Below are 26,508 nucleotides of genomic sequence, written 5' to 3' on the forward strand. Positions count from 1 at the left end.
TTTTTAAGGTATATGATAAAACTGTTCTAATAAAAAAAATTAATTAGATAACAGACAGAAGAACATTAATTTTATCTATTTCCTTAATAAGTGACGCAATCTCCGTTGGGGAAAAAGCTGTAAAATTAATTTTTGCATTAAATGGATAAGTAATATAGTAGTGTTGCACAGTAATCTGCGAGCGAATGCCGCGGTAAAGTTACACCGTAAGCTTACAGCGCTCTTATTTATGATCACCGTCGGCTACTAATGCTGCAACATCAATCAGGTGTTGTTATTCATTCAGTGCTGAGCCAGATGGAAGATTAGACGCTTGCACTTCCTTTAAGGATAGAACAGCAAGTGGAAGTTAAATTCCAGTATGCGACAGTGTCATTTGTCGATTAACGACGTTCTCCTAACCGTCGTTGTTACTTACACATTATAATTTACGCATAATGTGTGTATTGCCAATTGCAAAACTTGTAAGATATCTTCTGACAATATAATTTTAATGTGGCTTCGTAAACAGTTAATTGTATCTCCTGCAATTTCCTGCAGTTTAAGGGGATCCTAAAGCGAAGGCCGAACTTCCTCGACGTCGGTAATGTCAACATTTCTAATCCTGTTTTCTCTATATCTGTCCTTGTTTAACTATAGTAATATGTCCTTGTTCGATCGCTGCGCCATCTCTCGCTACACGCAATACTGCTTATCCTATCAACCTGCATGTGCTTTTGCACAAAATAGTAGCGAAGGCTCAAACTTTTTTGTTACGTTATTAATTTTAGTTTTTCATGTACGGTATTCTTTGTTCACATTATACGAATGGCGCGTGTATCTTATTTTGTACATACAAACTGTACAACTTCTGTATTAAGCAAACGTTTACGGTAGGTGACAGCTCAAAAATGTATTTTTTTAATTTTTTTCGATTTTTGTCTTGAAATCAACACTCGCGCGATGTGTTTTCGTGCATATTTCAATTGCGTATAAATTTTTTTAACTTCTGTGCAGTCTACTCAAAGTTGGAGCCCTCCCTGCAATTGTCGGTAATTTGGGTCAGTTTAGGATCCCCTTAAGTATCGCAGAGCGTTTGTATTTATATATTGCGAAAACAGCACAACGATTCGTAAGATATCGGCACAAAACGCCGCTAGTATTTTCTGTCAGATTAAAGCGCGGTCAGAATTGACTTTTCGAACAGACATTGGTTACCTTACTATCCCCCGACTTTATGGCCGATATTATTTCCAGAGTAAAGTCACGTTTTACTACCTCGCGTCAAACTACCCTAACTCGGATGGCGGTGGGGTTAGAGATTCCTATTTCATGACCGAGATTGGAGCAATGAAGACCGCGATTCCGAGTCAGTTTGCAGATTTAATCGTCGGCAGCTTGATCAGGGATACCATCGCGAAAAAATTGCCTTTTCTGCAGATTTATCTTTAATTCTTAATTCTTCTTTTTTATTTTTTATTGTTTTTGTGGGCGTTGGAGCTCTGCGACTATTGACAAATTACGTATTTTATTGATCGAACGATAAGTATAGAACGACTACGCCAAGTGCGAGGAAATATTTATTGTCGTTGTCATAAATATGAATTTAAGCAGCTCCGAACAAGCGCGATCGATTTAATGGCGCGGAGTGATCTTCCGATTAGATTCCGCGATTCTACCGACTTGCAAGATGAAGTCATTTCGCAGTCGGAACTATTTCCAAGACCGGGAAGTATTCGGGTCAGGGTATAAATGACGAGCGTGTATACCTCGCGCGGTCGTCACCTTGAAGAGAGAGGAATGTCGGAGTGGATAGTGGATGGTACGGTCAGCGCTGATAGAAGGTGTTGGGCTGCACTGTTTGAACAATGGCACATGTCGCCCACGCAGTTGCAACCCACCAAAGGGGCTGCGACACCGGCTGTCATAACTTGTCTTCGTGTTCCTGGATTATTAGGGCCGAGCCGGTGGGACTGACCAATTTCTCTCTCTCTCTCTCTCTCTCTCTCTCTCTCTCTCTCTCTCTCTCTCTCTCTACTGTTCACGAAACCCCCTACATAACACGTATCATATTCGGTCAGGCTATGAAAAATTCAACACCGGACATGTCGACAATTTAAATTCCAGCATAAGTAACAAAGTAAAAAAAAAGTAAACATAAGAAATCAATTCGGAGACATTACATCCGCTTCGGAAAAATATTTTCACGAGTTTTCACACTTTTATAACCGCGCTCATCACCTGTGAGCCGCTCCGAATACTTCCCGGTCTTGGAAATGATTTCGACTACGAAATGATTTCATCTTGCGAGCTAAGCGAGCTAAGAATTGCGAAATTTGATCGAAAAATCCCTTTCATTGATATTAAATCAAACTTTCGTCCAAATATTTATATTTTTGATGAATCATGAGGCACGAAATTGGCATTATTCTTATTTACGAATTATAGATACCTCGTCACTTTTTAACGTCGCCTATAGCGAATAATACCCAGCGTACGCGTAAGATCGATATCGACAGGATCGACAGAGGATTCAACGAGAGTGAGTTCTTTCTTGCTCGTAATGCGATCTGCTTTCGTGCTATTAATGCAATTCGTTGCACCGCCTACTTTCATCCGACGTGCTGTCATTTCGAAACAAAACGAAACAGTCGGCTAATTGGCTCGCGTCAGGACTATACGTCCCATGTGATTTCATTCATTATCGGTGTCTCGGTTGAGTGGGAAGCGAGGAAAGTATTGGTGCGCGTCGCGCAACCGATGTGTGCATCGGTCGATTTTTCGGTTCCCGTTTTGTATAGCTGTCCGTCGAACAACCGCGCTTCAACGTCGACATTTTGTTGCATTTCGCGAAACTGCACACCCGTTTTCCGAGGTCAATGCGCGAGGCGGACACGCGAGTGAATTACTCGTACGCGTACGCCAAATTGCCGAAAGTTTTCAGCCAATTTCACTGACGACGCGCACGAACTTCCCGTCTGCGCGGCCGGAACAACTATGCACGCGCGCTCGGAAGTTCGACTGTAGATCTTTGCTGTTTGCTTCGTACGTACGTGTCACGGTGCGTGTACTACGGATGTCTGTAATACATATATAGATATATGTAGATCTCTGCCTTACGTTTAATTCATTCGATGCAAAATTGCGAGTAATTCGTAATGTAAAAGCGCACAGCTCTCTTGAGATTATAAATGTCACGTGGAACGTATAAACGATATGCAAGAAATTTAATAAATTAACCGATTTCGTATTATATCGTGTATTCATTGGTAAAATGGTAATGCATAAAACATTTCTCTCTCTCTCTCTCTCTCTCTCTCTCTCTCTCTCTCTCTCGTCGTGTATTTAAAATAAAAAATGATTTCAGCCGTGTGAATCGCATTTGGAAAATTGTTACGCCGAATGTTCACGGCCAATTTCATTGTGAGGCCGCTGAACTGAACAATTCGATTTTGGACGACAGTCCAAACGGGTCCGATCAATCACGAAATTCCTATGCTAATGCTTTTATTTCCCTAAAATCGAACAAGCGTCAATTAAGGTGAAATAAAAACAGACCGACTTTATATCGCGCGGACCACACCCGCGTGTAACAATTAAATTGATTATCATCCGCGTTAACTTTCGAAGAGAGTTTGTCATATACCGTGACAAACGACCGAGCTCTTTAAAAAGTTCCTTTACACGGTTGTCCAACTTCTGCGGATTGTCGTCTTTTGACGGGAAACGTAACTTTCTAAATTGGCTCGGGCCAACTTTGTCATTAGCCATTTTTGCGACTTTCTCGCCATCGGCTCTCGCGTTGCATTGCGAAATCGCAAATTTTCTTCTTCTTTTTTTTTTTTGTTATTTCGGTCTTATTAACTTGGATAACTTTAACAGCAATCACGGAGACGTTATTTTCTCTAACGTTCTATAATGATTGACGACGACAGATTGGTTCCGCACGAAGGCACGAATTACCGAATGCATTGAGTATTTAATGAGGCGGAGGTATACGCATTCTGACATAATTTCGCAAACGCTTGATAAATCTATATATCGCTAGTAATCACAGCAACGGTACGTTCCACAAACTTCTCCGGGATCCTCTTGAGTTCAGAATATATCCGCTGCGAGGCATTTAGGAATGATCTTAGTGTACGCGTATGTATATTTGGCACGGCCTCGAGGCTGCAGGTTCGGCTATATCACACCACGGTATGTCTATCCGTCGCGGAATCTATTTGAACGTCCTCCTACACCGATGATGAGGATGTTAATTATTACCGTCAAGGTTCGCCCCGAGCAAGAAGATCCTCGTCGGCGCTAGAATTTCGGGACGAAAGCGGACAGCCGAGGTCACTCGGTGGCATTAAAAAGCATCTGCACACTGTTATATAACTGAGTGACGTAATTTATCGATCGACAAGGTCAGTTTTGGGAAAATCGATTTGACGACATTCGTTGAACGGGTCGAAAATGAAGCTTTTTTGGGGAATTTATTACAAAGAAATGAATTGAAACCGAGTCAACTAAAAAATTTTCGCGTTTTTTTAAGTTTTTTATTTTCTTTTCATTTGGCAGTGAAAAAATTGAACATGTTCAATATGTATAATTTTGGACTGAACCTCTAAAAAGTCTGTGCAAACTCGAGTCTTTGAGAAAAAAAATCAAACAGCACGTTTTTCGTTTTTCGTCAAAAAGAGCGCCTCTGTACTTGAGTTATCACTGACAAGAAGAAAATAAAAAACGTAGAAAAAAGCGAAAGTTTTTAATGCATATATATTTTCAACTAAAAAAATTTTCTTGTTATAGTTTACTAATAAACATTGTGTTAAAGGACAAGTCTCGGTTTCAATTAATTTCTTCGTAATAAATTCTAAAAAAAAAAAGCTGCATTTTCGACAAATCTGATTGCCTAGTCCCCTTAATGACAGTCACGAAGAAATTTTAGAATCCACAATAATATATTCTCTGCAGCATTCATAATTATGTCTGCAAGTATGTCGTAAATTGTGATTTTTAGAGACAGTCAAGTTTTATCAGTAGGAACAATCAACAAATACAATGCAATTTAATGTTGACTTAACATTGCAGACATAATGTAGATATTGTTAACTAGCATTGCGAATAACCACAGCCGACACCTTTACACTCCCACTTGAGCCGGCTACCTCGTAAGGGTTCCCGAATAAAAAATAATCGATCCCCGAGAATTCCGCCAGGAAAAGGCGCTTAATCTTGTGAACTGTAATCCTTGCTTGCAGTGCGCTGTCCGAGCACAATGTACGTAAATCGTTCACCTCAATCGGAAATCGATGGCACGGTTTCGGGGAATTCTGTTACAAGAGTCCGTGGCTCTAAGTGGTTCAAGGTTAAATAATGGCTGATAGAATGACGCGATAGTTAGCGGATGCGGCGCGTATCGCGTATTCACTTTTTTTTTATATTCGTCGAGTTTCGCGAGATCTGATTTATGCCGCTATCAAAATAAACCGATCATACGTGACCATCGTTTTTGTGCCTCGATATTCTAGCATTATTTCATCTCGCCTCCTATCTATCGACCTAGCAGCAAAATTTACCAGACCCCCACGTTCAACGGCAATGAAATATATCTCTTATTTCCGTTATCCTACGCTTTCGACCGGACTTTTGTATCACCTTCTGCGGGAACCCTAGGGGGAATCATCGACTGTACCATTTGCACGGTTAAGAATCGCTGAAATTCTCGAGCACGAAACTTCGAGGGTCTGCTAGGGATGCGTAGAGGATGCGAAATATAAGGATTGGGGGGGAATATAAGGGCCATAAAGGGAATAAGGGTTAGTATTGAAGGTGACATAGGTCTAAAACGAGGGACTCGCTGCTGATAATATCGAGAACGAGATAGGAGAATACGCAATGTTTAAAGCAAAAGGACAATAAACTGAGCGAGATAAATAAAAGAGAAGTCATATATAGCACGCGCGAGGAGAAGCGAAGGAATGAGCGGGTAATAAAAAGGGTGCTGCTGATATATGAAAGCGGATATATAAAAGAGGAGATAAAAGATAAAAGGAAGAGAAAAATAAAAGCAAACGGGAGGCATGAAAGCCTAACGTATGCAGAAAAATAAAGGGGAAGTGCCAGGAGGTGCGCTGTGCGCTCGGTTACGAACACAAAGGCGTTAACGAGAAACAATAAAAGTGTTGAATAACGACAAGAAAAATAGCATGGAGAAAACGGGGGAAAGTAGTAAAATAGTAACTTGAAGAACTAAGTTAAGAAGAGATATTCGAGCGTAGAGGAGGCATTCGAGTTCCTCCTCCGGAGAAACACAAAGGGGAGATAAGCAGTATGTGGCGAAGGGGAACAGGGGTGGCAAGGGGATACGGTTGAAAGGTACAATGAAGAGGGGCAGAAGGATGTATAAAAGCGAAACAACGAGTACCTACGCGTGCTGAGCCGAGATAGAAGGGCGGGGAGAGAACAGAAAGTGGAAGTGCTTTCAGATAGCGGATGTAGAAGGAGGCAAACGTCGGCAAGGTAGCGAGCAAGGAGGCGAGGGAATGGAGTCGGAGATGGTGGGGAGGGACGTAATAGAAAAGTGGAGGAGGAGGAATCCGCTTTATGCAAATGAACGTCCAAAATACCCTCAATGGAGCTTCCTGTATCGGCATTAAGACCGCGCCATCTCAGAAAGACCCTGGTATAACTTTGCGGTCCGCGCGTCTGCCGTCTGTCTTTTATCCCCTTTTAAACGCCTCTACCAAAAACCAGCGGGATTCTTTCTTTACATTCATATCTATCTTCCTCGTCGCGACGTCTAAAGACACAATACTTAAGATAAACGCGCCGTGCCGTTCTTTTTAACACTTCTAGTACTTCTGCTACGTTACGAAATTGGAAAAAAGAAAATCGTCCGATATAAATTACTTTTTATGGAATCGTATTACGTGAAATATGACAGCTTACGTTATTGTTTAGAACGCACCAACCAGTTTTCATAAAATACTTTTATGTACTCTTACTTATATATGTATGCAAACGTAACTTCTTTTACGATGCAACGGTAACAAAGGTAATGAAATAAATTGAAACCTAGGCGCGTCCCCCTCTCCCAGAAAAGCAAATAACAAGTTGATCAAGGAATAATACAAGGTTGTTGACCACGTACAAACAAGGTGCGACATGTTCTATGCAAATCCCGGCTCGTTGGCTGGAATTGACGTAGGGAAGACGTCGATAACTCTCGGCAAGTCAAATCGACGTGCCTCAGTACTATGCCGAGGCGCTTAACTCGATTGTAGTTAACGAGCAAGTTTATCCAGACGTCGTCACAATAGTTGGAAACTACGCGATTTCGTTGCGCGCCTACGAAATGAGAAACGTAAACCGGAGGTAGTTTATATTTAAATGCAAGAAAGTTCCGTAGCTATATGGAAAAGAATCTAGTGTATGCACACGCGCGCGCAGAGTGTGTCGTGTCATGAAATTCGTTTTAATTTAGCAACACGATACAAACGCCTCTGTACAGAGTATAGATTCTCTAGTATCGTATGGGAATATCGTATCACATTTCGTGCAAAATCTTGATAAAAACTTATTTGACGAAATACTTGATGATGTTTCAAAGCATTTTTTTACTTTTATTTATTATATCGCGTGCTTCGGGATGTTACATTATGCTTTGTGTCTGTTTGATTAAACACAGGCGATCGTATTTTATTGGGCTTTAAAGTGTTTTTGCTTTCCAATTTCACGTGCACAATCGTATTTTATTGCACTCTAAAATTTGAAGCGTTTCCGTTTTCCGACCAATATGCGTCAATCCTATTACATTACACATAGAAATTTGCAACAACTGAATTGCGTGTACGAAAAAACAATCTGAAATAACAATGAATTCGAAATATTTTTTTATGTATAAATAATCTTGCAACAGCGCTCTTTATAAATAAAATTTCACAATGGGCACAACATTTGTAGCAAATATCGTTTTGTGATTTCAGATCACCTTTCACCATCGCGTTTCGCGGGATGAATATTTCCGATGTGCATGCGAGAAGGAGGGGGACACGTGAAACACCCCCGTCCCTTCCTCCGCGATAAAGAGCGATTTTCTCGGGGCTCAAGTCGAGACGAGGAAAGTTTCGCGAATCTCAAAAGATTACATACATAGCTACGGGCGGAGGAACCCGGTGGCGCGGCGCGGCGCGGCGCGGCGCGGCGGTGGCATGAAAGCGCTTTGGTACACGCGACGACCGTCAGTTTTTCGGTCGCGGAAACGCAACGTATCGCGAGAAGAGTCCTCGAGTCTTTAACCGCACGACAGTGCACCAGTTCTACTTGCGGAGAACGAGAGAAACGGCAGGAAGATGGAAAGAGAGAGAAGAAAAGAGAGAGCTTTCGACGAGTTCGTGTGATTTTCGCGTAAAGCGGGCGATGGCGGTGCATGGGGAGGGCGGGGGGAAGGGGCGGCAGGGGAAACCAAGGAAATAAAAGTGCGCCCTGTTTCCACACGTACGTGTATATACACATATGTACGTCCGTCGCGTGATGTGGGCGTCTCGCATGCGCCGAGCGCGGCATCGCAACGCGGAATTTCATATCACTCCGGCGAAATACGCGCGCGCTCGCCTTTATTATCGCGCGGAATGGTCTTAAACCATTCGCTATGCGACGCGGTCGGATCTATTTTTGTAATATCTTCCTGTAGAAGAAAGGGGAGTGTATAGCATTTAAGTAGAGAATTTCAGCTCTAATATATTTTAACTTATCCGGATAAGTACATTTCGTTATTACCCATCGCTGAGAGATTGGCATTTTCTTGTCGATACATGATAGGCTTTAGGTGAAAGCGATTGTTAATTCAATTTTATTATCGCGGATTTAATACTAACACAATAGATATCTTCCAAATTTCTGAAAGGATAATTCTCAATTCGTTCGCCTTCGTTATATCAGGGAAGTATAAATGGTAATAATTTAACAGTAATATTTTATTTATTTATAATAAATCACATGTAACTACGTCTTTATATCGTTGACGAAAAATCTATAAATAAAATCCTATTAACTAAATACCTGTTCAATCGTGCATTTAGTCCTTAATTGTTAAATCAATCAAACGCATCCGTAAAATCATTGACAGCTTGTTTGTAAGCTCATAAATTAAATCGTATATTATTTATTTTCAAATAATAATTTCAACTAATTCCCGATTTTCTAATGGACTGAATATGATGAATTTCGTATTGTAATTGCAAATTTTTGCAGATACAACGGTTCCGAATTTGTGCATATGCATCAAAGCGTTTCGCGAAGAAAGAATAAAAAAAAAACACACGTAACGGTCGCGGAAAGTTCTGCGTATATATGCAAGCAATAATTATGCATTCGCGAATAGTTGCGAATACAATTTGCGGGGACAGCAAACACCAAAGTATTTGTCGGAGCAAATCGTCGGTTTATACTACTGCGGTCACAAAACTCCGCCGCGTCGCCTTGCTGGTCGTAGCAATGCAAACAAAATGCTTTTTTGCTCGATTATCGATCCTACATCCAACAGCTAAACACACCGCTCTACAATTTTGTTGCCTACAGATTAGAAAATCGCTCAAATATATTGTACATGCATGGCCACATACAACGAATTTATTTTAAACACTGCTTTCTTGCATTGCATCTTGGAATAAATACTTTTGGACATATAATAAGCGTCTAGTATAATTAAAAAATTTATATATATGTTCTATATAACATATAGATTATATCCAAAATAAATAATTATTATTATAAAATAAGGTAAAGAATCTTTAACAGGTAATTATCTATGATATAATTATAAAATTTTCAATAAAGTGAAATTTGACCGATATGTGAATCCCATAAGTACAAATTGTCATCTAAGATTTTCTAAGATATCAAGGATAGTTTTTCATCCGAATTATTGAGAATTAAAGCCTTAATATTAAGATTCTCTAACCAGGATTAACCTTTCGTGATAAACTTTAATCCATATTGCAATATAATAATATTGTACATGCGGATGGTAGGATAATCTAAACGAATAGAAGCCCATATGCAGAATAGAAGCAGCATATCAATAAACTTTTATTTCCGCGATGGATTTTTATTCGCTTTCAGCGCGGTTGTCAGACTGATCCATTCATAGTATTGCACCGTAAATTCAAAGCACTTACTAGGCCGATTTGCGCTGTGGTATAACCGGCGCAAAACGCGTGGTTAGCCCATGGACTACCCTCCTCTCCCAATTCAGTTGCAGCTATATACATCTCTACTCTGTCTACCGCATAACAAATAAAGAACTATTTTTTTTATTACCGACATTTTAAGGAGAAACGTATTACAGCACGCAGTTTTATGCCAACCGCATGCAACTTATATCGCGGTATATTAACACTCTCTTTTTAGTTTCACACTTTTCAATGTGAAGCCGCATGCAAATTCACTCTGGATTTGATAAACGAGAAATCTATTTTCGATAACTCATACGCTTATGTATAATTTCATAATATTTTACGATATTTTTCTCGTTTTTAGCCGATCTGTCGGTTTTGAAGATCCGATGTGTGTGAATCCTGTCAACTATAATATTCCGAACGCGTGTCGTTATCGTGATGTATTTATGAAAAGGCGATGAGCCAATATTTGCGGTGGTATCATAAACCCCGAGGTATTTGTCGGTGGGGGGGGTTGTTTCGGCGACGATTCGCATTACGGCATAACGACCGGCCCTGCCGCAAAACGCGTCGCCGACCGATGAGCCGCACGACCGGCCGCAGCTGCAACTGCATCGCCACCTCGCCGACCGCAAAACTGCAGATGGAAACGGCGCGGCATACCGATTCGCGCCCTCTTGCACGCGCGCGCCCGCGCCGCTGCGCGCCCTTTAACCCGCGGCCCCCGGGGTTTATACATTGCGCGATAGAACGGGGCGAAGGAACGCGCGCAACTATGTGGGCAAACAACAGCGAGAGGAAGGCAAGGATCCGGAAACGATTGAAATTTCCGCGGTTTTCCGGGAGCCTGCGAGAGAGCCCACCCGGGGACGCCGCATTCCGAAGATTCCCAATAAAGCGAGCGTTGGCGAACGTCATTGTCTGTGATCGGGCGATCTCGCGGCGATGCGATCCTTTGACGCGCGATGCTCGAAAATCCGGGAGGCCGTCGAAGGAAATGCCCCCTCACGAGAGGCCGGGCCGGGCCGGGCCGATTGATTGAAATTGTTAGGAAACGATAGTACGAGAGGAGAGCCGAGACCAAGTTCCCGTGGCAATTTAAACACCTTCGAGTGTCGTTTTTTGTAACATTTCGTAACGTACGTCACAAGCGCAGGATAAAATGATCTCCAAGTCAGACTTTCCACATATATTATTCTCAGTATAAATGCAAAGCGATTAGAACTTTGCAATGCATGTCAAGTAAAGAACCGTATTTCAGACTGCATCTCCGCAACTTGGCTCGCGAAGAGACGAGACACTCGAAAAGTAACGGCGCCACGGGCACGTTAAAACCGCGATTTACGCGAACGGGCGAAAAGTTGGGAAAGCCCGGCAAGTCAGAGCTGGCGGTTACCCCGTATTCTCACCGCGGTGATCGTTTTTCTTTTCGGTACAAGGGGCCCGAAGCGGCCGGAGAGAAAGAGAGAGAGAGAGAATGTGGCGGAAAGGTGAACAAGAGGAGGGGGAAAGATGGATTCTGAATGGACTTTGGGAGACGGACGGGGCGAAACGGTGGGAAGGGAACATAGAAGCCTCTCTATTGAGTCGGCCAGCAGCCCGCAGATGCAATTGAATCGAACGTGCCGGAGGGAAGTGCACTTAACCGTTTTGCTTGTCTCGTCTCGCTTCCGCCTACGCCGGGGCCGGGTCAGGATTTTTACGGGAGGGATGACGAGCAATAACCGCGATGGTGCTGGGAGGGCCGGTTACACGGGGCTTCGCAGGGAGAGGAAAGGGGATTTCGGAAGGAAGGAAGGAAGGAAGGGGAGGGAATTTACTTTTCTTCGCGCATTTCTCGCCGTGAAAACCAATATAACCCGACGCCCGGTCGGATAGGGTAGGTCAGCGGATCAGCTCGCGGTTCGCTGACTATGAGCGAGATCAAGTTCCGAGCCATTCAGACGTCGCGGTCCGTGGCTGATGCCTTTGAATACAATTTGGAAGATTCAAGCCGTTTTCCTTCCGCACGTCATTATTACGATTCACGACTCGCCCTTGCATTTCAGCTCTTCCGATCAATATTTCTCTAACTGGTTTTACGGTTGGGTTTTTTTTTTTCAAAAGCGTACCTTTTCACGTAACTCGCAACGTCACTATTGATCACTGCCGTTTAAACACCGCTCGTTTCCCCGCGCGGCGCACGACTAGTAATTTCATTTGGCTGCAATCTGCATAATAAAGGCCGACGTTTAGCTAGATTCGGACGTTGAATTACACTCGTTGCGTGCCGAGCGAAAATCGTTAAAGTGTCCGCTCGGCTCGGCTCGGCTCCGGCCGAGTGCGACTGTTAAACACGCACACGCCTCGTGCAAGGAAGAATTCACTGTTTTCGTTGGCTGTGAATTATTATCGTGCCGCTCTGACGGGATATATGTATCGAGAGAGACTTTCGGCGGGAGAGAGATAAAAATATTAATTTTGGAGCGCGTTCTACGAGAAACTCTACTACCGTCAATGGACACGCGATGCCGGGAATCGCGGGATTTTGCTAACTAGGTTTCAGCGTAAGATCGTTAGGGAGGATTGTCGTTTCCTTAAATGGAATATACGCCCGTCTCGCAAAGGTGATCCCTGCCTCGTGCACGTTACAGAGAAATTTTAACCGCGCGATATTATGGACGCGAGTTAACGGCGCGCACTAAAATCGCGGGCGATTGTGCGCGGCGAGTTTCCTCGTAAATAACTTACCTGACTGCTTTGCGTTACGCGCAGTGACGCGCGACGATTTAATGGGATTTAAATACTCCAGGTTGATTCCGGGGAATAGTCAAACGCGCCGCTGTTTTTGCCCCGGTTACCCGATGAATATTCATCGCCCCACGGCGACGCTAAATAGTATCAAGATGCTAATTAATCGCGAGTTGATACGGCGAATTACTTTTCCCGCCACGTATCCCTGAATAATTTATAACGATTCTTGCGATCCACCGGGAGAATACCAGGCGCCATTGCGAACGCCATTGTTAAAAAAAATTGCTATGCACCTGTCAAAAGTCATACATTGTTCTTATACGCTGCACCGATTTTAATTATTGCGCGGCGTCAATGTGAACGCGTTAAACGAGTGAGTTCTGCTTTGAGTTGGTTAAATTTCGAGTGGGTATCAAATCGGGGGGAGAGGGCTATCGCTACTTACAGAAAACGATATACGCTCGCGTTTGCAAACGATGGAAATCCATGAAACGTGGATAGCCGTGCTGCGTCTACGAGCCTGCCTAAAGCAGGTGACGCAAACTTACTTAACCGTGCACTAAGTCTCGAACGACCTGGCTTGCATAATACCGCGCGAGATAGAATAAGTAGGCCAATGTGAGTGCAGCGGAAACGAGGACTGACGGCGAGAGAGCCGCACGGGAGCCGCGCATGGAGGAAAGTGGAAAAGACGGGGAAATGAGGAACAAACAGGGGAGTGTTCTCTGATGGTCCTAGTGTAGCGTCGTCGTTTTAATGAGAATGTCTCGTGCCTACATTTTTCTACATCATACAGGTGACGCGCGCAAGCAATTCAGCTGGAATGCATACGCGGATGCATACGCGAGGACGGAAATTTAATATTTTTCAAGAGAATTTGCTATGCCGCGCATATATTTCTCGATGCAAAGTCAAATGCGCGTGTCGTCAAATATTATTCCGAATGTCGCCAAAGATGAAATTAAACGTTATGATTATGTATTAGCTCGGAAATACATGGAGGGAACGATTTCGGACGTACTCGGAGATGCTTCAGTTTTCATGGCAATGGGAAGCGGCAGTCGAACGGCGGGGGGTGTGCCTGAATTACGCCGGGTACGCGAGCGCGTTTAAATTCCGCTTAAAGGGTCATTAAGGCCGAATTAGAGCGGTGCCGTCCCGGGATCACCGGGCGATCCGGGCGACGGCGAAGTGTACGGGCCACCTCGCCGTAACTTTCGAATAATAGGATGCCGTCGAGGGAGAATTTCTCTCTCGTCTCCCCCGTGGCGTAGGGAAGAATGCGGGCTCGAGGCACTTTTAGATTCCGATGCGCCGAGTGGGCGCGCTCTGAAATATTATATTCGGGACCCGGCGACAAACGCGCGGCCCTCCGCCCACGTCGAGACTAGTCGAGTTCGTCCGGAGTGCACTCCAGGAACCGGGCATTCGCGCGTAGGCGGGGAAATGCGAGATTGATACCGTGCTCGAAACGAAAGACGAGCCAACTAACTCGCGAGATGCAATTTTGACTTGTCGTCGCACCACTTTGTTGGAGATCTCGGGTCGCGATATATCGCTCGCGCGCGCGCGCTTCGGAAAGCTCGAACATGAAAAGAGTAAGTAGCTCCTGGATTCGAGAACTTCTGATATCGTCGGAGAAGAAGGATCTTTGCGCTGGAGACAGAGGCGTCCTAAAGTGCACGTGCCGGCGCCACTTATAAAAACGTGTTGCGATTTATATAAAATAAAACGTAAGAGAAGATTTTGCGTTGACATTTCTTTTCCAGTTACACATTCGAATATCTGAATATCGAAATATATGAAGTGATATTCAATTACGGATAATATTGTAGGAAAATCGCGAGAAGAGATAAAAAATAAATATAATATTGAATATAGATACCCCAATGTGAAATAAATCCGGTATACCAACTACAATCGCCGACGAGATAAACAATCGTATTTATTTTAAGTATTTAAATAAAAAATACGGGTAAATCATAACAAACGAACAATCGTGACAAATGATCAAGGGAACAGATGTTACAACGAGCCTGAGTGATAAAACATGTACTTTTGTATCGTCGGATCGTCTCTGTCACTGGATATCGTTTTAATAACATTTATAATAACATACATGTTTTTACAACCATTATATATATATATGTTATATTTATGATGCTTTTAATAAATCCGTATCAAAACACGATTATTGTCTCACGCTTGTTTTATATTTTATAACCTGATACGAAGCTATACAGCTCGAAAGATATCAGCACTGCGCGGGTTTGGAAAACAGAGATTACGTTGCACTTGCGTTAGAAGCTTTAAGCATCGTTTTTCGGGTTTTCAGTCGCGGCTTACTTCCACTTTATTTGACTTTTACAACACGGCCGCTGTTAGCTGCTAAATCGCGCTAGACGGTGACCCCGACTTGAGTGGATCTCGGATATTGATACAGCGTCATGAAGACGAGACGTCGGAGACCTCAGCGGATATTTTTATCTTAAATCGGTTTTTCCTCTTTCGCGCGCAGCCATCTGGATCGATACTCGATACTAAAATTGTCCGCGTAACATCCGCGTAACACATCCCGCGCCCGTGATTGCCTTATTATAGCGCGCGCGCGTGCGTTTAAAACATCCACGAACAATTTTTGCAGAATTTTTAACGCTCGCATTATAGCGCGCGCGCGCGAGCGTTTAAAAGAGAGGCGGATAGCGCAAAGCGATGTAATCGGATTACGAGCTTACGTATGGACGGGGTGGGTGACACGTGGATAAAGGGGAAAAAGGCGGAATCGATGACTGCTATTCGTCACGGTATAAAAAGTGTAGGTTCATAAAGGTGAACAAAGGAAAAATTGAGCACCGTTGGGAACGCCGATGGTGATGAATACCCGCTGTCGTCGCCGGGATGGTGCGCATCACCGGTATATTCTGCGTCGTTGCGATGCTAGTTGCAGCGTATAAAAATAAATCGATTGCAACTCAAAAGCGACTAACAGGCACAATCGGCGAGATAAAGCCTCTCAAAATAAAACTTGCGTTTGGTTTTATATATATTTTATATATTTTATATATACACACACATATATATATATATATATATATATATATATATATATATAAAATAATCCAAGAAGAGTAGGTTAAGAGGACACTAGCGACTGGGGACTGGTTTTTAATTTACCCCGTGTTATCGTGCGTCCTCCTGAGTGTCGGTTACAGGAGATCGGCTGTCGTCGTGGACGGTTACAAGGGAGCCGCTTTAATTACACCTGGCAGAGCGGCTTGGTTATGTAGAGCGGTGGTTTCAATCACGGTGTTCACGGTTGTAAAGTGTAAATGCAATAGACGCCAGCACGGCGCGCTGCGCTACACGCAACGTCTATATAGCCATATATATGTATTTTATATATATATATTTGAGGGTTTTATAGAAATCGATTTTCCATAAAGTGTCGCACTGCATTAGTCTGGATAAATCTGTGGTTGATGCGCCGCGGCTATTAAAGCGATACTCGATTGCCTTCCGCGAACGATTTTTCTTCCTTTTTCGGGAGGGAGAACAGGAAAAATATGTATGCCATACAGATGTGAATCAAAAATCGTATTTTGCAACGTTGTCCGCGGTTTTGCAGGCATGTCGATTACGTCCCGTACTAGCAAATCACGCGTTATAAGCACAAATTTGGCGTGGCCGAATTGGCTGATTGGTTTTGCGTAATCTAGCTGGAATTTTCGTCATTTCATATTATTGACAATTATTTACGAATACGAGCGTTTATATTACATATAAATCACTAATTACACAATTAAAATCGTACATAAAAATCAAAGAATTAGATCATAGTTGAAAATTAATTATGTTTCGCATTTGACAATTAAAAATGTACTGGTATATACATTTTATATCGATCATGATTCATGCGATATCATTGCCGCACGCATCCTTTTTATCGAGATAATACGATCAAATGTTTCGTGGTTTGAGTGATAAGTGCAAAATCTTACACTGACGGTGAATCGTCAATCTCGAAACTAAATAAACCCTCAGTTCACATACGTCCAGCACGTCGATATTTCTCTTTGCTGTACAAAGCGGCGGCGGTTATAAAGCTGACATTCCTTCGAGCTAGCCCGCCACTGATAAAAAGGTTTTGATAACGAAAATATCGATAACCCGACACACAGAAGCCGGCAGTGAATCGCGACTTTAATCGTGGCTTGCATGCCGAGACGGAAGTTACCGTTCCCGCATGAGGGATTTAGCTGCGAGCTTAATTGCGGCACCTAATTGGAAATCGGTTTTCGTTCCACGAACGATTAGAAAAGTCCCAGCGTGGCCAGATCGTTCGCGATGTTAGCACGTGAGTGAGTGAGTGAGGCCACGGCGACCAATCGCGAGGATTAGTCGTGAAAATGTAGTCTTAATGACGTCGCGGCATGGCACGGAAGCTCAAGGAAACGAGAAGCGAAGGGTATGCCGATCAAGCCTTTTATACAAGGTGTATCAGAATTCCCTGTGGAATTCCTATAGAATAGACACGATGGATTCCCAGTTGCGTGTTAAAAACTAAAAATTGAACCAATTCGGATCAGATGCCGCTTCTTCCTTTGATAACCGCGACAATCGATGTCACGATCGGATCATCGTAGAATCCGCGTGACTGGAAGGATATCTGACGATTTTAGGACACCATGTACAGCTATATCACGCGCCTTAGCACGATGCACATACACAACGGACGTGCGCGTGCACGAGATTCGCTCGTAACGAGAGCGGGGCGGCGGATTCGTCCGCTTAGATATGGAGGTCAAAGTTGCAACGTTGCGGACCATGCCAAGGCGGCGAGAGACCTTCAACCCTCGACCTACGCGAAACCCGCTGCGAAAAGCTATCGCGTGTCGGCGCAATCGGCGCGCGGGGATCTCGCGCGAGTGCCTTCGATCGGCTTCTTGCTCGCGCCCCTCGGCACTCGAAGGACAGATTATGCCTTCGAGCGTGTGCGGTGGACTCTGACATTTCGGGCCGTGGCGCGCACACAAGTGGCGGCCAACAGAGTTCGCACACGGCCGATTAAATTAAACGTACCTGCCGCGAGGCTGACACTGAAAAATGGCACCTCGCCTCGCGCGCCATCGTAAATTTCTATTTTACGGGTCCCCCCGGTCGCCGGAATTAATTCGTAGCTGATACGCGATATCATTCAGCCCCTTCGCAGATCGCGCGATGCTAGCGACGCGACGTAGCGAATCGCGGCTTCGCGCGTCTTACACTCATCGCCGAGAATAATTTACATCAATAATATTAACGTTGACGATACGTTGTTGACCGAATGTAAAATAATTTAGAAATGTATTAAATTTTAATGCTCGTTGCTCTGGCTGTTACGAATTCCTATCGCGCCCGAACCCCAGACATCGCTCTGACGCATCATTTTTAACATTTAAACAGCACGCGATAACTCAGCCGATGCAACTGTGCGGGTGAAAGCAAACTGCATTCGTTATTCCGCGTTCGTTTCGCGCGGGCCGCGTTGCAGAAATTTTGCCAGTTTCGCAGTTTAACGAGCCTGGGCCTGGTCGAACGAACGAACGAACGAACGAACGAACGGACGGACGGACGGACGAACGAACGAACGAACGAACGAACGAACGGACGGACGGACGGACGGACAGACGCGCCACCGCAATTTCGGCAACCGGTGTCGATCAACCTCCCTCTGAGAGCTTATTCGCTCTGAACTGGCAAGGCAGTTCTCGTAAAAAAAAAGAGAGAAAAAAGGAATGGCCAGAGAAATTTGCTCGTTCGCGGCGGTGCTGAGTGTGTCATCACGTCGGTCCGACATAATACTTCGTTGTCATACGCGTCGCACTGCCATCCCGGCTTTGACGCCGACAATACACGAATACACCGGCGATGATGCACCGCGGGGATGCAACAATCCATCCCCCCCTCCCTCCGATCAACCGACCGGTACCGCTAAACTCGCACTTTGTCCCGTGAAAAGAGAGGGGTGGAGGGGGGAAGGACGGGAAAAAAACAAAAGCTCGGGCCGATAAAAATGACGCTGACGTCGGAGGCGCGATTAAATATCGCGCTCGATGTCCAAAGCGACGGCGATGGTCGTTAATGGCGGAAGCGCGACACGTTGCCGGGGCCTTCCTCTCGTTAATACAGAGATCCCGCGCTTGTCGGCCAGCGGCACGTGAAAAAGCGCTTTAATCCGCGCCGCGCTCTCGCTATCTCGCGCTTTTTTTCCGCGCTTTTTTTCCCATTCGTTCGACAATAAAACAGCTTAATTGCTCCGCCGAGATCGGCGCGTTTGAACGAAACGCGGACGTGTTCCGGCACGCGATGCTTCGTGTTCGAAAGGTATCGGCCGTGGCATGTGCAAGCGCCCTTTCTAGGCGCTTCCCGCGTCGATATCGGGGGTACTGTGTACCTATAGCTAAACGCCTCGAAAGCAAGCGAAACGACAATCGTGCCGCCCATTACGATGTGCTCCGAATATGAATCGGCGATATGCCGCCTTTAAGAACAAACTCGATGAACAGTTGCAGTTGCATCTGCAATCTTGTGGGTACAGCTCGATTTTATCGAGAATAATCGAACACGCCGTATTCGAATAATAACAAATGAACGGTTATTTTGCGTGCTACGTGAAGCATTGATAAATTTTGCAACTCCTCAAAACGTCAATCTCGGAAACGAAACGAGAGAAACCAATATCGCTCCGCAGTATCGTCGCGAGTATAACTCGTGTGAAACGATCCAAAACTGATTGCAGAGCACCGCCTCCTAGTGGGGCAACAGTGTTAGTGTCCGTTAGCGTCGAGAATTTCGACAGTTCCAGCGGGTCAAGTGAGATTAAACGAGAATTCGGCGGAGAGAAACAGGGAGGGAGGGGAGGAGGAGGATTGCGATAAAACGGAGGGCTATTCGCGGCTGCTGCGAGCAACAATGCATTTTTTCCTCTTCGCGCCCACCCACGCGACTCTGTAAACGTTTAGTTACGATACAATTGACGGGAGAATAAAAAAAAAGAAAAGTCCTCGAACGCGCGCGCGAAAAATAGTTGTATTCTTGTTCGTGCGGATGAATATTAATGCCCGATCGAAACTGCAGTCCCGATAAGACACCGCTCGCGTGTGCGCACGCACACGTACATGACGTACATGTACCCTGTTCCAGAATTTTATTGAATAAGCGATTTTCAAACACCGCGATACACTTTCCGCGTCCATGCGCTCTATATACATTTTTACAAAGCTCCGCGCAAAGCGCCTTTTCAAAAGTCCAGTCGCTAATTAGATAAACTCCGTCGTAGAACAAAGGACCCGCGTAATCGTAGTGATTTTTCCGTCCGTCTCAAAAGCACCCCGCGAAAGTGTTTCACGAGATTCCCGATACTTCTTGATTACGTGTCCTGTAAAAATTATTACACCCGACCGGTTGGCGTAGAAGAGCCAACGAACGGAATGGGCAGAAACAATAACTGGCCGATGGGTCGCGGTAGATTCAATTACAAGAAATCGCCGAACTTCCACCCGCCGCGGCTCTGTGCACGGCTGGGCTCTCCTTCGTTCCGCCAGCCCCTTAACCCAATTCTATACATAGGTTTTGCTGGCCAACCGATCGGTTGGGGCCGCTGTCGAGCGAAGACTAATGTTCGTCTAACTGGTCGTTTCTCCGCAACACCGACTCATTTCTGACGAGGACGAGCCACGGGGGGATTCCTCCGCTCCGCACCGCGGGGCGGCTTTTACCTGCTTACATCGGCAGAAAATTAACTTGACAGCGTGGCGAGTACGCGTATCTCGTCTCCCATCATAAAGGCTCGAATTGTCGATAATACGAATACGTATTGCATTCATCGCGGATAATATATAAGAATCCTCACATCGGATTCTTTTATATCCTATAATAAAACGAAAATGATTTCAGATTATATAGATAAACAGTACAGTTGTTGGTCACTCTACAAAGATTGACCACATTATAAAAAATTAAAGATTATAAAGAAATACTATTAAAATGTTTTTAATTATAAAAAAATAATAATTGTAATATTTTTGTATTTATAATTAAAAACATTTTAATAGTATTTCTTTATAATCTTTAATTTTTTAAGATGTGGCCAGTCATTGTAAACCAATAACTGTACTGTTTACTATGTTGTCATTAAGATTTACTGTAAATTCTCTCGCACATCAAAGAAGTTATCTTCGACCTGAATACTGCAATAGGGAGTATACAAGATGCACATATACGTCACAATTGAATCGTAACTTTGTATGCTTCGGTAATCCTCGAGATTTAATATATTCGTAAATAAACGAGCGGTAGGAAAAATCGGCGCACGATACATAAATTATAGCAAGTTCATGCTTTCAGAGTTTGTAAATTGTATTCCAGGTCGGCGAATCTATTCCGCGCGTGATTGGCTCTGTGGGGTTACTGAACCGTAAACCTGCCCTTCGTACATTTCCTAGGTTAGTAACATCAAAGAGGCAATAAAATCGCCGTCGGGACAGTCTGCGGCGCCACGTCGTCGATCTTGATCGATATATATAGATCGCGCTACGGGATTTTTAATCTGCGAGAGATTCAACAGTCGCGAAGGGCGAAGGCTCTCGAGAGGTCTATCGAGAGGAACCAGGACCTTGGGCAAACTGGCTCCGACCACCAATGGCAACAATGGCGCGCTAGGAAATTTTAATTAATGCTTCTTTTTTTATTTTTAAGAACAGAAATTGACTGGCCAAGCACGAAAATGATTATAAAGTCGATGACTGGGGGAATAATTTGTTCTCTTCCAGTCGGGGCGTAACTATCCGTCAATATTTGTTACTACGCTCGTAATTCATTTCAATGTAGAGCATTTTGCATTATATTTTACACGTAAACGCGTCTGTCTGCATTATATTTTACACGTACAAGAGCAGTCATGTAATATATATTTTTCTCCAGCGTATATGTTATTTAAATGTTATTCGCGCCGCTGAATGTACCAAGCGACATTACGTCAACGTGTCACCTACTTCGTTATCCTTTAATCTCGTTATAAAAAAATAATTTTTTATCTATTCTACTTTATTTCTCTTTCGCCTTCGATATTCCCATATGTGTGCAAATATTTTTGCGAAATGCGGACAATTAGGAGAAATGTTTATTTACCAAGCGCAATAACGCGAGCCCCAACGGGTAATCGCGACCGTAATTCCCATCTCGTAAAAACCCATTTTCCCCGGATTACATATTCGCAGTCGATATTTACAAGACACTCCGGCAATTCGAAACGTTCGTTTGTCACGGACGGTTCTCGCTGCGGTCGCAACGCTGTCAGAAATTATGACTGGATCGCAACAACGCCGAGGCACAAATCAATCCAAAATTGCTTCCATCAACTGCCAGCTGCAGCAGTTGCGTGTATGCGTATCGCGCGCATGTTTGGAATTCGTATTGCCGCTAAATTCGAGGCCAGACATCGCAATCTCGCGATGCACGAAACCCGCGTCAGTTCGTGGCTGCGTGAAGCAGAAATCGATTTCGGTACCATTGACGTAATTAATATCGCTTAACAATTGCAACGTTGTATTATATTTCTTCCTCGTTCGTATATACGCAAGTCACGTAAAAATGTATTTAAAAAAAGTACGTTCGTCAAATAAAGATGCGTTAAACAACAATCACGTTTCATCTAGATATCAATGTCTTGTATCCCCGACTCTCTCAGCTTCTCTCATCGCTTCGATCGTGGATAATTATCTTACCGACTCGCGGGCTACTGCACGTGCATTCCGCTGATCAAAGGGAACACGAATCTCGGGGCCTCGTAGAGATCATTCGTGAGGATCCGCCATGTGTGCAGTCAGGTGACTTCTACGCGCGCGTAATTAGTACTAATTACCCGCAAGCCTCTGGGTCGCACGGGCCTCATCGGCCGAGCGCATGTATCACGACCTATCCTCACCCTCGCCAACCCGTCCGTCGTGTCGCAGACGAACCTAACCTGCCCGACCCCACCGCGCTGGTTGCAACCTGCATCCAGCATGGAACGAGGCCATGTGCACTATCGGGCCGGACAGTCGAGACGGCGGCGCGTGGCAAAGGGAGGGCAGAGGGAGAGAAAAGGCGAGCCGAGGTCGAGAAAGCCGGTGCTCGCCCCGTCTCGCCCCTTGGCCATCTTTCCCTCCGTCGTCGTGCCGGGAGCAAGGTTACTCCTGGAGTCGCATCGCCATGGGGAGTCTCGCGGCGCGGGAGGGAAGGGGCAAAGAGGGAGATGCGCGCGGAGAAGAAAAAAGAAAAGGAATCGACTGCTGATGCCGGGAGCTTACCGGGAGCCTGTTAAATCCGGACCCTGAATTCCTCCTCCCGGTCTCCTCGCGGTCTCTCGCTCTCTCGCTCGCCGGGGTGTGGTTCCTTCGCGTACGGGCGGGGCCAGGATCACCCCACGGGATTAAGGACTTTGGACTTGGCTGGATTCGGGAGGCTCGCGCGCCCGTCTCCGAGATACGTGTCCGTGTCCGGTGTCCGCCCGCGCGCGGGTTTCCACGTTTTCCTGCGTGTAAAGGTCGCGACGCGACGATACGTCGGACTATCGACGATAAAGAACGAAAAACGGAAAGGATGACACGGCGGGAAAGGGGCGTCGAAACAGCGGTGTGTCTGTGCGTGGGTGTAAGTCTCTCTTTCTTTTACGTTCCTCTCGCGCGTACACGGACGTACGTCTCTATATATCCGTCCACCGTGTACCGTGTCTATGTACGTATACGTATGTGTGCGCGCGCGCTTGGGGCCGATTATATGTGTGTGCAGTCGAATCTGTAGCAGCACGAGCGCGGGTGTAGGACGCGATGATGATAGGTTGGGTATATATATATATATATATATATATATATACACGCGGCGCGCGTTGGTGATCAGGACCGACGGGATATGTGTATGTATGTGTGAAGGTTTCTGGAAGAGAAGTGGATCAGGATGAGGGGGATCGGCCTAGAGACGAGATCCTGCCTTCGCTAGGACATTGTTATTCCTAGTAGCACGTCGCGGCGAAACCCAGCCGCTGCCAGCTCGATCCACCCGCGGCGGCCACCCCCGCCTATCTTCGCTCCGATGTTGGTGCTCCGATCAGAACTTCGCGAAGGCTCCTTCGCCGGATCCCGCGCCGCTGCTCCGCCTCAGTCACGTGTCCGGTCGTACCGCGACATCGCGTATCGGAGTCTCGATTGTCACCACGATCTCCTCTCGTCCGACATCGATTCACCGTAGGGTACACACCAGCGGCACTAACAACCCGGGAGCTCGTGCGGGAACCACGGTTCCGTGGGCGAGCGCGCGCACCGACGTCGCCGGGATAAAGTCAGATCGGATCACTGAGTTTCGGCGGACGCGCGTAGATAACCCGCGGACATGACGACCCGCGACCTTCAGCCTCGACCTTCGCGATCGATGGCGGCGCGGGCGAGCCAGTCGAGCGCGTGTCGCTCTCCACCGCCGTCGCGATGGATCCCCGCGACGACGATCGCCGTGGATCGCTGCCGTCACTCGCGTCACTGCTGGTCGGATCGCGTGCACTCCGGCGACGTGTGACAAGCGGAAAACGCGTCGTCGTCGCCGCCGCCGACGCAGCGCGATTCACCGCTCGCGGACTCTCTTGTATCGCGAGTCACGAGCCGCTTTTCACGTTTTCTCGGAGCCGCGTCTTCGCAACGGCGGTCGGCGGTCGGCGGCCGTCAGTGTCGGGGTACCGCGGCGGGGGTCGCGAAGAGAACGCGACGACGAGTGGAGCAGCGCGCTTGCGAGGGCGCGCGGACGCCCGGAGTCGAACGGCTTGTCGCGCGGGTGCGCGACGACGCACAGTCGCCCGCGAATTTCACCAGGTCGCACGTCGCCGCCGATCGCGGAGCCCTGAAGAACACGTAACGCGCCGCGAGGGTGTACACCGAGGTACCGCTTGCCTGGCGATGCTGCGCGGCGCCATGACAGCGTTAGCTTCTCCACCGTCGTCCCCACCTAAACAACCCCCACCGCCGCCGCGCCCTCCTACCCTCGTGCCGTCAGATACCCCCTGATACTCACATGCCCCCTCGTCCGCCCCCTGCACCCGCCGATCCCGCCGGTTCTACCGCGACGACGCACCCCCTCGTTACCCCCTCGCCCAGTTTTAACCCTCCGCGGCTCAACAACCCCCTAGCGCCCCTCGCGGCCGACCATCCTGCCTCGGCCCCACCAACGCAATATTGATCGGGCGGAAGGGCGGCATCCAGGAGCGTAAGGATTTACCGAGAACACCCCGGGGCGACCATCCGTCGTCGCCCCGCCTTTAACCCGTTTCTGTTTTCTCGGTTTTTCTCCTACGGGTTTTTTTCCCCTATGCGCGGGCTATATTCTACAGGATTGTTTTTTCTCGAGATGTTTTTTTCGTTAATATTTTCCTTATCTCGAGGGCACTCGTTCTACGGAGAGAAGACGGTGAAGAAAATCGTGGGGATGTCGCGGAAGTCACACGTGGAGCGCTGCGTGCGGATAAAACCCGAAATTTTGGCGTTGCGGATTTATGAAACAGAAATGCAACGTCGTCGGAAGATTAAAGCTTGTATCTTTCCAAACATTTACTCGACTTGCGTTCGGTATTAAATGATAGTCGGCTAATAAATTTAGAAATATCACTGAATAAGATACATCTATATTGATTTAACTTAGAAGAGATTAGAAAATTTGTACGAAAATAATGTAATAAATATATATATATCCTGCTAATTAATTATCTCCCTAGCTAATTGTACTACCGCTACTTCAAAGTCACACGGTTAACTTTAAAATGACTTTGCTATCGTTGATAACTTCATTTCGATTTACGCCAATTTGGGCGCAGAGAAAACTCGTTACAGAGTTCAGTTTACATAGACCGCCACTGATAGAAGAACTTAGGGTTTGTCTTTTAAAGCCAACGGGTCGCGCTAGAGGGGGGGGAGGGAGGGAGAAAACTACGTTTTGTCTCAGGATGACGCTCAGTTTTATGGGAGCCTTCTGTCATCGGCCGTGATTAAAGGGCGAAATTAAATCACGTTTCAGCTCCCGACACTGGATAAACTCGACAACCATAAAAACATATTACCCTTTTCCCTTCGTCGACGTGTGTATCCCGATAAAAAAAATATAAAAAAATCGGAGAAAATTTCCAACGGGCGTACCGCTATATTATCCTCGTCGAACGTAACTTTGGGAACAACGAGCGCTCAGAAAGTAAGGTAAGGCTTCCTGCACTCGTTTTTCGATCGTGACGGACCGAGATGGCAAGAATCGTGGGCGCTAAGGATCGACGAAATATGAAGACCTTCTTTACAATTTCGAGCGATTCGTGCTAGTCGGAAATATAGCGAGATATAATTTTTAAGTTTTCATCATTTTAGCATCTGGGCTGCACACATAGTACGCGCGCGCGCAAGAGAGAGAGAAAGAGAGAGAGACAAACATTTGCATAATATCTTCGCTGGGTGTATACTATTTTCTTCCGTCGCGCCGTCGTGGAACATCAAGGGAGAAAATGGTAGCCGAAGGCGAGTCCGCGCCAAGTGCGCTAAATTTAATTAAGCACGCACGGGACTTCACCCGTCGAAAGCCAAAAGTA

At 45.7% G+C, this 26,508-nt stretch overlaps 1 protein-coding gene across 9 annotated transcripts in view; it reads right to left on the bottom strand.

The window, feature by feature from the left end:
• Positions 1–26,508, bottom strand: part of LOC139772932 (protein turtle) — a 270,010-nt gene that overhangs the window by 66,944 nt on the left and 176,558 nt on the right. Inside the window, exon 1 of one of the 9 annotated variants that reach the window (XM_071706994.1) lies at positions 23,210–24,853. The exons of the other annotated variants lie outside the window; for them this stretch is intronic. The gene's annotated coding sequence lies outside the window, so the exon portion shown is untranslated. Of the gene's footprint in view, positions 1–23,209; positions 24,854–26,508 lie in introns of those variants that run through there. 9 annotated transcript variants of the gene reach the window in all.

The sequence above is a fragment of the Temnothorax nylanderi genome, unplaced genomic scaffold, assembly GCF_030848795.1.
Source record: "Temnothorax nylanderi isolate EJ_2023f unplaced genomic scaffold, tnyl_v1.0 TNYL_tig0055_pilon, whole genome shotgun sequence".
Taxonomy (NCBI): domain Eukaryota; kingdom Metazoa; phylum Arthropoda; class Insecta; order Hymenoptera; family Formicidae; genus Temnothorax; species Temnothorax nylanderi.